The 13,080-nt window shown below is 41.9% G+C and overlaps 1 long non-coding RNA gene across 2 annotated transcripts in view; it reads right to left on the bottom strand.

The window, feature by feature from the left end:
* The window catches only part of LOC114056207, a 43,270-nt gene that overhangs the window by 27,133 nt on the left and 3,057 nt on the right, over positions 1-13,080 (bottom strand). Inside the window, exons 2-3 of one of the 2 annotated variants that reach the window (XR_003570949.1) lie at positions 12,705-12,799; positions 7,471-7,873 (exon numbers count right to left, since the gene is read on the bottom strand). This is a non-coding gene — a long non-coding RNA (uncharacterized LOC114056207). Of the gene's footprint in view, positions 1-7,470; positions 7,874-12,704; positions 12,800-13,080 lie in introns of those variants that run through there. The other variant, XR_003570950.1, reaches the window with a different exon arrangement.

The raw sequence follows: 13,080 nt of genomic DNA, 5'->3' as shown, positions 1-13,080 counted from the left end.
TATATTACTTGCCAAAGAGGGCTCATGTTTTACCCACAGAGGAAGCCAAATGGACTTTTGGTGGTCTCATGAGAGACAATGCCGTTGCCATCCCATGATAAGAAAGAAGATAAAAAGCAAAGACTTTATGGTAAAGATGTAACAGATCATTAGTTCCATGTTCTTATTTACTGAGAAGGTGAAGCTTTACCTCAATTGACAGGGATACACTAGCAGTGGTGATAACTATTTGTGAACCATTTACTCTCCAAAGAGAAGCAAAGAATTCCCATTCCTAAACACTCCCTAGAAGAAAAGTCACTTCTCTGGGACTTCTACCCTCACTGTGCTGGGAAATGTTGTAAAATCATAAAAAACATTCAGTTTTAAATACAAAGAAAGTCTATTTGCTTTGGAAACATTCATAGTTTACTTCACGGTGTTTGAAATGTTTATATTTATATATAGCACCTCACATCTTGCATGGATGCCATGCTATTGTCTGAGAGGCTTTAAAGATGTACCACGACATTTGTTATTTTTAAGGTACCAGCAGCATCTTAATTGGCCTAATGATGGTTTCCTAGGAGAACTGAAGATCCACTTGAAAACACTAAACAGATCAGGAAAGCAAAGGTGTGCATGCAGGCACACTGATGTCTCTCTCCATCAGATGGTCAGAACAGTGTTGTTACTTGCCTGTGGACCTTCCTCTTCTTAATTCTGCCTTCACATTTCACTCCTGTTTCTCTATTTACCTTTATTTCTCAGTGGCAGCTGGACTTTGCCTAAAGCAAAATGCAAGACCCATCCCAGTTCACACAGCCTACAGAAAATCCTCAGGGATTTGTCATTATAGCTGCACCACAGCTACACAAACTGATAATTTTTGCATCAGATAACATTACTGATGCCATTTTATTTGCCCAGACTTCAGGTGAGCACCGTGCTATCAAAACACCATCAGCTAATTCCAGCAGCACAGCTGCTACAGGGATAATGGGAAGAGGTGGCTCAGCTGAATGTGTCCCCCCCCCCAGCTAAGGAAGCAGCCACAGGGTAAAAGGACTCCCAGGAATACAACCCAGCTCCTCTCTGGGAAGTCTGAGGGGCATTTAAAATCATTCTCTCACCCATGCTGGCTTTGAAGCTACAGAACAAGATGTGAAGAGCCAAAGAGAAACCTGTAGGTTCTGCTCCTTCCAAGATCCAGCTGAGGGCTCAGCTCTCCTGAAAGGCCACCCTGTTCCTTTTGGGAACACTGCTTTCTGCAGTTCCTAAGAAAAGTTCATACAATCAGTTGGAGGGGGGAGGAGGCACTTAAAAAGCATCAGCAACTGCAAAATCAAGTCTTGAATGAACTGCAGGAAAGCTCCAAAGCAGCCTTGCTGCCAGGTGGCATCAGCTTTCAGTGAGATGTGGGCATGAAAATAGGATACATGCTGTTCTCATCAATGAGGCACAGGGAGTTTGTGTTCAGTAAAAATTGCAAATTTGTTTCAACAGCCCAGGAGATTTTAATCAAAGACTGATTTGTAGCAATCTGCCATTCCCTCACCTGTCTGACATGGCTGGCTTTGAAGCTGGAGAGTGACTTTGAGTCCCCGAAGTTACTTTCCATTTTGTGACAAAACACCAGCAGCTGCTGCTGGGATAACACAGAGCCCAGGTAAATTCACCCACGTGGAGAGCTGGGCAAAGGCAGCCTCCACTCCAGGTACACACTCCAAGTGCACACACACAGGTACCATCTGGAGGGTGTCTGCTCCAGCATCAACTTCAGTGAAGCTCTTTCTCAATCTGAAGTTTTAGAAACCTGGGAGAAGTCAAGAGTGCAGGCAATACCCCTTTTTCTAAAATAGAAAAAGAGCTCACATTTATTCCTGAAGACAACAGTCCAGATTTAACTATCAAACAAAAAAGCAGCACCAGCAAGTCCAGGGGCAACAAAAAATTAGTTTGAAAGCTTGAAGTATGGTTTTAGGACCTGATTTTAATTTGCATTAAGAATTTCACTGTAGCACCATAGACCAGATTTCATTAGAGTAAGAATTTTGTTCTTACTGCTTTCTTTCTCATTCTTCTTATGCTCATTATTTGCAGTACCCTGAGAGTTGAAAAAATTGTGCTCAATCAGAAAATTTCCAGTTTGCAGAGCAGCTTTCCCATCCCCCTTCAGTGAAGATTTATAAAAGTTGTGTTTTCCTTCAGCTCTTTCCTGTGCAGACTACAGTCAGATGTGAGCCTAGCCTCCTCACCAAAATGTGATGAGTAGGACTGGAATAAATGGGTCAGGTTTCAAGAGATGTCTAGCTTGGAGTGATATTTGAAGCTCAGGAATGTAAACTGGCAGACAAGCTGTCATGGGAACAACACAGGAAGATCTCAGCATATTAAGTGCGAGTCTTACCACAACTCTTTCTGCAGCCTTCCCTTGCCTCACCTGCAGCTAAGGAAACATGGTGAATTATAATAACCTCAGCAGTTTCAGGAGTGTAATTAAACTTCCAAATTAGGTGACAAACTCCGAGTAAAGAGACTTCACTAAATTCTACAGAGCTCTGCTGAGTGTGTGACTTAAGCAAATTTCAAGGCCTTGCAGTTTTGTGCTGAGTCTGTAAAATTCAGGTACACGTGACTTTCATGCAGAACCAGATGAAAACTTTACTCCATTTTACTTTCAGCCCGGGTCCACTCGAAGCTACAAAAGACAGTACAATTTGGAAAGTGATGCAAAAGGACTGAATTTACACAGCACAGGAACCAAAGGCAACATTTGCAGGAGCTCCTCTGAAACCCAACTCCCAAACGTCACAGAGCAGCAGTCACCACACAAAACATTAATAACACTATGACAAAGCTCAGAGATTTCAGCTCAGGAACAGGACTCCTGCTGCTTCTGTTTATATTTGATTTTTAAAAAGTAAGGGCACGCACCACAGATGTTGGGATTGCTGCTGCTCTGATTTGACTTGGACAGGCACGGTACAAACTGATAAATGAATTCCCCCCGAGTGACTGTCCCACAGAGACATTTTCATCTTCCAAGGCCTCTCACACTTCGTGGTGCTGCGCTGCCTGAGTAACAATGTGATGTGTCTGGATACAAATCACTGTCCTCCTGCCCAATACGCAGAGAAATAAAAAACAGACTTTGCCTTTTTCTTTGGTGCATATTCTGCTCCATGGAAATTGTAAGAAAGTGTCTGAAGTCAGAGGACTGACAAACAAGGCTTCTTTGCCAGCATCCAAATCACCAAGGATGCAGATGCTTCATCTGTCTCTGTTCAAACAGGGTGGGCTGTTTTCATTTATTAATGCCAGCACAGACCTATTTCCCTGCAACACCCTCACGTGCCTCATCAGATGCTCTACTTAGAAAACTGCCTTCTGATGTTTAATATTGATGCCTCTGCTTTCACTGCACCAATTAAAGGGGGAACAACAAAGCAACTCTCAAACTGCAGTCTAAGGACTCTCAAAGTACAGGGGAAGGTGGTCCTGTGAAATGAGCTCGTGTGAGCTGAGTCCTGGAAGATCAGAAAGGAGCAGATCCAAAGGAGAGTGCAGGCACTTCCATATCATGGAGCTGGACAAAAGCCAGGAGTTACCAGCGTGGTCCCATGCTGGAATGCCACGGCAAGCAGAGGTGGAGGGGTGTGCAAAAACAGCGAGGTCTCAGCACTACAGGCTCCAGTATTTCTAGTTGCAGAGTTGCACAGAAAAGAGCTCAGCCATCTCTGAAAACTGAATGTCATCTTGCCTTAGATCTGTTACTCTTGAATATTTAACTTGTGACTTATCTTTTACTCTTGCTTATCATCTTTTTGACAGCAGTGGACAACTCCCTGCTCTTCCAAAAAAACAAAAGAACTGAAAAACCATGTTTCAGTCGAATAAATTTACTTTCAGCTTCTATAGTTACACATGAGAGGACAGACTTTGAGTCCAGCTAATCTTCCAAACTAAAAATATTAACATAATTTCAATATATCATATTCTTTCTTCAGTCTCCAATACCCTTGTAAGCAATTACTTATTCCCTGCAGGATTACACCAAGCAACTCTACTTGGATGTGAAGCCAAACCTCTAATCTCTACTCTCCTTCCAAGCCTCTCTCTGAAAGGTCATCAGCCTAAAATTTATTAAATGGCTCCCTCCCAGCCTCTTATGAAAGCCTAATCTCCCAACTGAGGAATTTGCCTTTTCTCCCCACTCACAGTTGTTCTGTTTTCAACAAGGATGAGAGAATCACTCGATTCACGCCCACAGAAACATCACCCAGGAGGCTTCACATTGTCATTACAGGGACAAGCCACCCAGGCGTCAGGTGGGGATGGAACTGCAGTTCCCTCCCTCACAAGGAAATCCAACAAACATCCATTTTCAAAAAGCAGATTACAGTCAAACTGACTATGTTCTCTGGCCCAGTTCCTAAAGGCCACAACCAGCCTTCAGGAACACTAGCAATTATACCAATGATTTATTTTATACACTGGGAACAGCATTAAAGGTGTTCAACCACACTACAAAAACAACAGGCACAGAGAAAGTCTTTAAATTCTGATTTTTTTTTTTCTACTCCAACCCCTGCTTTAAAGAATCACCAGTCTTCACCATCTGATACCACACAGTACATTAAAATCCTGTAACTATAAGTATTATCTTCTAAGGAAAAAGAGAGTGTTTTTTAGATCAGCATCAGGAGCACATAAGAGTCAGGAACACGCCACTTACACTCTCATCTATGATATTTTTCGAGTTGTGACCTTCATTAAAAAATTTTCTACCCAGTCAAGTGATTAAAGTGATGAAAGGTCATTTAGCACTTTCTACTCCTTAAAGGCACTCAGCCACACGTGGTGCTGCAGAGAGCATTTGTCTTCTCAGAGTGTTTAGCACCACAGAGATGGCAACCAAAATGTCACGATGAGAGAGTTGGTCACTTCTCTTACGTCAGGGGCAGTTCATGACTAAAAGCAGAGTGAGCTGCTGTGCTGGCCTGGTGCTAAAACAAGGAGCTACTGACAATGAGCGCCAGGTTTACCTGGTGCCTGTACAGTAACACCCAACTGTCCCCTCTGACATCAGGTTCCTTGGGACTTAGATTTTAAAGAACACAAGATAAAGTTCCAGTCCTGAATACTTGGATTTTTATTACTTTTTATTTTTTAAGTCTTGAATCACAGATTACTTTAAGGCTGATACAAGCTATTTGAAAAAAAAAAAAAATCCTGTCAATTTGGTCTATATATGAGGAATAAACTTACTCACTTTAAACTTGGTTTTGCTGTCATCATTGATAAAAAATAGGAGGTTTGTAAGATCGTGGAGCTGGTGGTTATATAACCTTTTTTTTTCCCCACACAAATTGTTCTATTCCTTGGAAAAAAATTAATAAACAGATTACTAAAAAAATCTAAATCTGTGCTTGAGTACAAACAGTTTCTGAACAACCACGAGGGACATCTGGGCACACCCTGATGCAGAACCTCCATTTCTTGGAAGGTTCCTAAAAGCTGCACTTCACCCACTGTGTCAGATGCACGTGATGTTCATGGATTTATCCACTGAAAGGCTCCCTGACTTCCACAGGTGATGGAATTGATTTGCAGAGAATTCAAAGTTCTGTAATGTTTTCATTTGGGAAATCTTTCATCAAGAACTTCTCACACGTGGATCTGTCCTTTCATTCTGCTTCAAATCCTGACTTTCTGGTACAATTAGACTTTCAAAGTGAGTCTTGACAATAAGACTGCTCAGAAAGACAGTTTTATTCACCTGCTTTTTAGCTCCAGGTCACCAACCAGCACTGCAGCCACTCCTGCAAACAGAGTTTGAGGGGACCCAGCCTGCTTGGTGTGGAAAAGACTTTGAGTGAGCATTACCTTCCTCTTTCTATGTAAATGAATATACTATCCTACCTATCATTGTTCAGGGAATAAAAATTAAATAAGGAATTTAAAGCTAATAAAAAATCCTGACCTGGCAACACACTTGCAGTTTGGAATTTGTTGGAGGGGTAAAATGTATGTGACACACAAAGGATCCCTAAAATATTTGCCCCTAATTAATAGTGTTGTGACAAGCTGTGACAAAGAATAAACACTCAGCATGATGCAAAGCAACAAGTACCACGTTCATTCTCAACGTGTTGAGAGAAGGCTTTGGGTTTGATAAGGAGGGTCTTAGTGGATTGTCTTCTCACACATACAACCCTCCTGCAAATGAAATCTGGCTGGAAGAGCAGCACAGAGGGACGGAGTGCCAGGCACAATTCTTGTTTTGCTGAATGAAAGGACGTTCTATCGTTTCAGCAGAACCCATATGTCACTCATACCAAGGGATAGCAGTAACACATTTTCCTTCTGAAGAAAGAACACAACGAACTGATTAATCCAACTTTAAAATGGGGAAGGAAATTATCCCAGGCATTTGTTAAAATACGAAAGGGCGTTAAGAAAACAAATAGTTCTAGTGATGTTTGCCTTGGTTAACGCAATGATACTTTCAGTGTCCCAGACTTACAGAGAATTGGGACCTTCTTTCTGGGACTTGAGTGCTTCTGAAGGCAGTTTTTTAGTGCTCCTCTCCAATTCTTTAAAAATGAAGAGATTTATTCTATCTCCATGTTTCTATCTCCGTGAATCAGGGATCAGACTATTCAAATAAGTTTGAATCTGCACTGGCTCAAGTCTTTTTTTTTTTTTTTAAACTGTGTGAAACCCTCCTATTTATGTACTTTACATGAGAGATAGTAAAAGCAGTGTTACACCCACCTAACTACAACCAGAAGCTATGAATCTATTGGAAGCTGGCAGCCTGAGCTGAAGCAAGCACTTCCAAAGGGTGCTGAATCCTGAAATGGTTGATAGCCCAGGGCAAGGGGAATTTACTGATAGCTCACTTCATCTACATACTTAATTATCAGGCCCATAAATTGAGGCCATGTAAGCTCTGCAAAACACCAAGAAATGGAGAAGCTGTCTCAATAATTTAACAGGTCTTGGACATCAAGACTGGAGTACAACAGAGATGGAAGAAACCACACAAGGCACCTGTAGATCCACAAGGCTCTACCTCCTTCCACATTTACCAGGAAGTGCAGATGGAGCACCTGCATCAACTTGGAACAGATTTCCCTGAAGTGTAAACACACCATGTAATAACACTGGCCAGGCAAAGTTCACAGACAGAGGTACCATCTCTCATGAGACCAGTCAGTAAATCCTGGTGTGTCGTGTGTGGAATCAGAGACAGATACACAGAGGGAAACCGTCCCCCCCAGGAGAGGGCATTTCTTACAGAGACACCTGCAGAACTGAGCCCAATCCTGAGCACTGCAGACACTCACAGGATGGCTCAGCCTGGGAGGGACCACAGTGGGTCACCCCAGAGGACACTGCAAATAACCACTGCACTTAACCCACAGATTCCTACCCAGCAAGGCAGTTCAAAACGCAAAACACTCGTGGCTATTGGTCTCCTTATTTAAAGGGTGTTTATTTGGAGCCATTAATTAATTAACAGAACCCTGAGATCACAGATAACGTTGTCTGGGTAGAATTTCTGTTTCCACCCCCCCCACACACATGAAATTCACAGTGAAAGGCTTAAAAGCTTAATGCGGTGAGGACAGAAAATATTAAACTTTTCAAATCCTCATTTCTCTGGCCTTTTGCTCACCCCAGTCTCCTATCACTTTTTTTTTTCCTTAAGAGACATTATGTGTTAGGAGAGCAGAGCAGCCTGGGGAGGTGATATTTTACCATTGTCTGTGCCATTAATGCAGTTAAAAAATCCTCAGACTGGAAAAATCAGACAGATGCATCTTCCAGGTTCACATGTGCCAACTCCATCTGTTAAATCATTAAAACACAGGCTTGGCAGATTCTGGAGAAAAACACATTTGTTTTCACTATAAAGAGGAAGAGTAAACTTTCTTTCTGTTCTTACAATTTCCCCCCTCCCCCATAATTACTTTAATGTGAAAGTCTGCATGAGTGGGCACTATTTAACATGTTACTGAAAGAGGTTTTCATTGAATTGGGAGGTGTATGTGTCAAATTATATGTCATAATCTGGGTTAGTCAAAGAACTATTAAACCAAAGTCTATAGCTACATTAAGATGCTTAATCAGTTGCCTTTTTATTGCATATATTATGTTACAGCACCTATTTAAACACTGATTTTCCTTACAGGAAGGAACCTGCTCAGGATAATTTTAAGGGTGCAGTTTAAATAAGGAGCAGCAAATCAAAGAAGCTACCAAACCCTGAATAAAGTAATTGATAACAATAAACCTTTTTCCAAATCTATAACAGAAAAAAAATACTTTCTACTTTCAGGATAAACAAAGGCAACAACGCTCTAACCTAAATTTAACACCAACATCCTATGTTTTCTCAATATCAAAACTATTTATACTGGGAAAATAGATCAAGCTGGTCCTTTTTTTACTGCAGCCACTGTACCACCCTTCTCCACTATGGCAACGTTACACACAGTGTACACATCTAAATATTGAGCTTTTTGAATGCAACTAAGTATAAAACAGGATGAACCCAGACAAGAGTATGACAATGTGAATAATTTAAATCCCCAGGCCTCCTGCAGCTACTATTAAAACAACAGATTGCTGCTGAATGCATTTCTTTCTCTTTGTATTCCACAGAGGAAAGGAATTTCACTCTCCAGGCTTGTTACTTCAAGTAACATATATGCTACTTCAACCCAGCAATTGTGGTTGGAAGTTTTGCCTCTCTTTGTGTTTGCTTACAGTTTTGTAACTATTTTATGTCATCACATGAACAGTGATTCTCTCTGTAGCACCTTTACCAGCAAAGTGGAGAAATGCAAAGCTTTTTGGCATCAAGATATTTGCTTCTACGAGATAAAGATGTGGTCAGAAAGGATATTCCACTGCACTATCCTGAAGGTTCCCCCAGTCATCCCCCTGCCATTCTGTGCATCGGGGCTCACAAACAGAGTTTCTTCAGCCCTCAAACTGAGATCTCCCTTTCTGTGTTACCCAACTGCAACCTTTGGTTCTGTCAATAGAACCCCCCAAGTGGCTGGAGGAGCTGCACTTCTTCCCCAAGAAGAGCCTGAGGCACTTCTTTGACTGGAACCGGCAATTTTCCTTCTGCTTTTCGGTCGTGCAACCCCATCTTTCACCCCCCTCTCCACCAAACAGCTTCAAAACCCCGATGGGACTCACCCCAACCAGCTGTCCTTGCACAGAGCTGGGATGCACTGTGCACTCTGCTGTCAGCAACTGGAAGTATTATTCTCTTATTTATGGAGTCAGAGAAGAGTTCTTAGAACCTGGGAAAACTGCAGAGCCACTGCTTTGAGTCCTCCAACACTTCCCTAAAGGTGCTCTTTCCCATTCCTGACACAGCCCTGATCAACACTCTGTCCAGGTAACCACCTACAGCTTCTCCACTGATGACCAGCTTTGGGTAAGATGAAGTGGAACAGGAAGAGTTCCTCCAGTATTTATCAACATAACATTTACAACCTTCCCCCTCTTATTGTGTCAGCACCATTTCACTGGCAGAGCTGTGCTCAGACAGGCAGAGCCCACTGTGAGTGCACCAAATAAAGAAAATACAGACAAATCACAGAGGACACAACAGGGAGAGAGCTGAGAGCATTTTTCAACAGGCACTGTTATTGCAAGTATGTCCTTTCTTTCTAGCAGGTATTCTAATTTATGTGCTCAGAGAATGCACAGGGAAACGTATCCAAAAGAGAGAATCATTTCATCACATTACAGCTACAAATAGAGAAATCTGAACTTATAACAAACACTCTCAAATTAGAATACAATTAGATGCTGATATTCCATCATCACCTGCAATCACCCTCGAGGGAAGCAGAATTGCATGAGACTAACAGAACACTGACTTGTTTTAAAATTTACAGCAGGTTCAAAAAAAAGTTTCACATGCATTTTACCTCAGAAACAATGTGCTACTTATTCTTCCCAGCAATGATTTTTCACACAGCATTCTGGGATCAAAATGTAATTTCAACAATAACATATTTTCTGACATTCTTCAAGGAAAAATTACTGGTTTCTTCCCTCTAAAAGGATTTAGATGGAATAACATCTGTGTTGAGATTATTGTGAATATGTTAAACTGACAGCAAGTCTCTAAGGGGCACTGCTCATTAATGTTCTGTGCATAAAATTAAAACTTGAAATATATTTTTCAACCTTTTTTGAATCATTTAAGCAATTCTCATGCAAAGAAACTATTGTGCTGCAATAATATATTTGCAGGGTAGGATATGAAAGCTATTAAAATGTCCTAGACCCCCTGCCTTTGAGGCAAAAGGAAAAAAGGAGACGCTTTCTGATTTGAAACATGCACTGTATTGAAACAAAAAATACTTTCAAAGACCACGAAGAGTTTTATTTCGGTTTATACAACACAACAAAAATTTTAAATTGTGTCCTTTTCCTTCATCTTTAATTCATATTGTGCCTAGGTACTTCAGCACAGAGCAGCAGGAGAATTCTGTTAAGTGTTGCACTCTGGCATTTACAGGATATTTTGACACTGAGCAGTCTCCAAGTGGGGCCACATTCTTTGGAACTGCAGTGGGGCAGCATTTTGCCAGCTCTCTGCAGCCAGGGCTGGGGAGCTGTGCTCAGAGACATCACCTGTTCCTAGAGGATTTTAATACAAACATGTGCTCCAGTTTGAAGGTGACAAAAGGTCTCCATGTCAGTAGAAGAAATGATTTTGTTTGCAGGGCACGTGTATTTATTCCAGCAGGTACAATAGCTGCAAGTGCCATTTTATGCAGGGAAAAAAGGAACGTATTATTGTTGAGAAAACTGACATACTCTCCCTGTTTCAAGAGCCACTGGATAATCACAGCCACAGTAAGATGACAGTTCTAAATTTTGCCACAACATATGATTCTAACCAAGCCATTGGGTTCCTTCCATAAATGGAAATTCAGGAACTCCAATTAACATATTAACAAATTCTTGATGTGATAGACTTTAGCAGGTTTTTTGAATGAAGCCTGAGCTTATAGTGTCAATGGGATTTTGTTACTTAGATCACAGTAATCATCACAAGGCACTCTCAGGCTGCCTACATCTGAAATACTATTTAAAGGCAAAAGACGCTGAAGTTATGCTCACAACCTCCTCTGTTGGATTCCACACCCAGTATTGCAAACCACAGACCAGCAAGCACAGAACTGCAAGTACTAATTAATAATTTTAGTAAACATTAAGCATTTTCAATGCAAGGGCCTAAGCACAGATACAGAAATGGAAATATAAAGCCCTCAGCAAACAGCCTCATTCTCCGAAGTGCTGGCATTGCTGAAGTAGAGGGGAAGACACAAGTTCAGTGTGGCTGAAAGAAAATATGTGAGGATGGCAGCGCTCAGAGTGAAGTGCAGGCCTTCAGGAACACAACCAGGGGACAGGGACTGGTGCTTTGCGGGTTTCCTTAGGGACATCAACATCCCCCTCCCTCTCCGCTGTTATCACCCATCAGCACAGAGCATTTGTTCCACTTTGCCAGCGGCCTCTGCAGAGCTGCCAGACATCCAGCTGAAGCTGCAGCACCGCAGGAATGTTTGGGAATCACTGGTCACACACTCGGTAGAAACACAGCTCTGGGATAATTCCCCAAATCACCAGCACGTGCTATTCATGGCACACACACGTGGGATGGCTGAACTTCCCACACAGAAACCAGCATTCAAACATCTCTCCCAGCAGGAGCCAGAGCAAGAGAAGCTGCACAGCCCCCTGTGCTAGAGCTGCTGCCATGAAGAGAGAATTACTGTTATAACACCCATCCTTCCATAAGAAAACGTGTTCCAGTTATACCAGATCCTTACAGTTGCTAGTTTGTTTCACAAGTGTCCAGACAACAAGTACACAATCCAAAGCTTCATTATCTGACAAATTCTTACCAACTTGCAAACTTTAACAGCACTGAGGAGAAAAGCAGTCCCACTTTCTCACTTGCACTGTTGCTTTCCCATTTCCCAATGGCAGTTTCTAGAGTTCATGACAAAGTGACAGTGTTACAACATGGGATGAGGATAAAGTCGGATGAAGAGTCTCCCAAGCACTTTTATGCCGCTTCACACCTGGGACGGCCCAAAGCTGAGACAGCCCTTACCTGGCTAAGGCTGCTCTAAGTCCATCATTCTCTGATGAAAGACAGAAGGCAAGTCCCTACTGGCAAGAGAATTAAGTGCAATAAACCCTGCACAGCTGATAACAAAACACTGGGATTGGGGCCATGATCTAGGTCTGGCCTTGTAACTGAAGCTGAAAATTACAGAACAGCTGGCTTAGAGCACTGCAAAGCACAAGGTATTTTGTAGCTGCTCCTTTAGCACTTGAACCAAAATATCACCTCAAAGTAAATCCCAGCATATTCAGCAGGAGATAATCACAAACAAACAACTCTTACAAATATTGACAAAGAACTCAAAAGACAACACGTTTTTTTTTTCCTACAAATAATTTCAGAGTATCCCATAGAAAGCTTATGTGCTTATCCAGACACTTTGCTCCATAAACAATCAATATTAACATTTTCCTACCAGGGCAGACATGGAAGATTTCCAGAACCCAAAAATTAACTCACATCTTGAAGACGCTGGACATTACCAAAACCACAATTACATCACAGTCTTTTGCAGCAGTAAAGGTTTAAGATATCCACCTACCCTGAGTTGTTCACTTCAGCTGAGGCATCACCTTTTCCTGTCTCCGTTCTGTCTGCTGCCTTGATTGCAGAAGCACAACTGCTCGTGGAGCTGTTCTGTGGAAGAGATTAAAACACTGAGCTGACTTTCTCTTTCTGCACAGGCTATTTAAGTCAGTTTGGTTCCCTGACCTATTTCACACAGCAGTACCACCTGTATTTATGTCAACACAACATCCTAAAGCTTTGGGAAAAACAGGACCCTCATGATGTGCTGCTGGAAGCATTTGTACAGCTCAACAGAAAACTGCATTTGGGGTGATGCACATTGTTTGCCACTACTCTCCAGTTCATAAATTCTGCAAGAACAGTTGTAAGTTCTTGAAGAAGAGCAGCAC

This window comes from Empidonax traillii, unplaced genomic scaffold (assembly GCF_003031625.1).
Source record: "Empidonax traillii isolate 1590-97213 ecotype Southwest subspecies unplaced genomic scaffold, ASM303162v1 scaffold86:size2944007, whole genome shotgun sequence".
Taxonomy (NCBI): Eukaryota; Metazoa; Chordata; class Aves; order Passeriformes; family Tyrannidae; genus Empidonax; species Empidonax traillii.
This window is presented reverse-complemented; position numbering and strand designations above follow the sequence as displayed.